At 44.1% G+C, this 863-nt stretch overlaps 1 non-coding gene across 1 annotated transcript; it reads left to right on the forward strand.

Annotated features, from left to right (window-relative positions):
• Nucleotides 1–206: 206 nt before the first annotated feature.
• LOC145110138 (small nucleolar RNA R71) lies at nucleotides 207–313 on the forward strand. Its single transcript, XR_013709518.1, has one exon. It is a non-coding gene; the product is annotated as a small nucleolar RNA R71 (small nucleolar RNA).
• Nucleotides 314–863: the final 550 nt, after the last annotated feature.

Here is an 863-nt window from a genome sequence, read left to right on the forward strand (position 1 = left end):
CTATTTCTTCAGTTTGTGCACCTCCACTGCCTTTGATTCCTTCTTGCCTAGGGTTGTGGTACTCACGAGAGTGCTGCGTGAATTCTTCAATCAGCTCCTTGACCTCCCTTGGATTTTTCTTTGTCAAAGGTCCTTGAGAATCAAGGAGTTGTCTTGTCATAACATTGACCCCATCATAGAAGATTGACATCTCTTGTTGAACATTAAGATCATGTTGAGGGAAATTTCTGATCAAGCCTTTGTAACGCTCCCATGGTTCGTATAATGACTCCCCCGGTTGTTGTTCAAAGTTGGCTATTGCCTTCTTGAGTTTAGCTATCTTGGATGGTGGGCAAAATTGGTCAAGAAACTGCTCACGCATTTGAGCCCAAGTGGTGATCGTACCCGGTGGAAGTGATTTTAACTATTCTTTAGCAGCTCCCTTAAAAGTAATGGGCAACATCCTGAGCAAGACGGTGTTTCTATTGACATTTGGGACATTGAAGTAATCCACAATGTCATTGACTTCATCGAGATGCTTGAAAGCATCCTCATGATCCTTCCCATAAAATGGGATATCCTTCAATGCATTCAAGATGTGCCCCTTCAGCTCGAATGTGGCAGTGGCAGGTATTGCGGGTTGGATTAAACCGGGACCCACATCCTCTCGGATCCGCTTCTTGTAAGCTCCCATGGACATCTCCTCAATCTTTGCCATTTCGTCGTCTTGCTTGTCTTCGGGCTCACTCGCAAATATTTCAAATTTTGGGTCTGACTCGTATTCTGATTCGTGTGGATTAGAAACTGGATCAAGTTCTTCAACTTTGCCTTTATCCTTTGGGGTTGAACTTGACTCTCCTGTCTTCTTTCCCGACTTCCTTGAA

This window comes from Lactuca virosa, chromosome 4 (genome assembly GCF_052849685.1).
Source record: "Lactuca virosa cultivar CGN04683 chromosome 4, Lactuca_virosa_CGN04683_v6, whole genome shotgun sequence".
Taxonomy (NCBI): domain Eukaryota; kingdom Viridiplantae; phylum Streptophyta; class Magnoliopsida; order Asterales; family Asteraceae; genus Lactuca; species Lactuca virosa.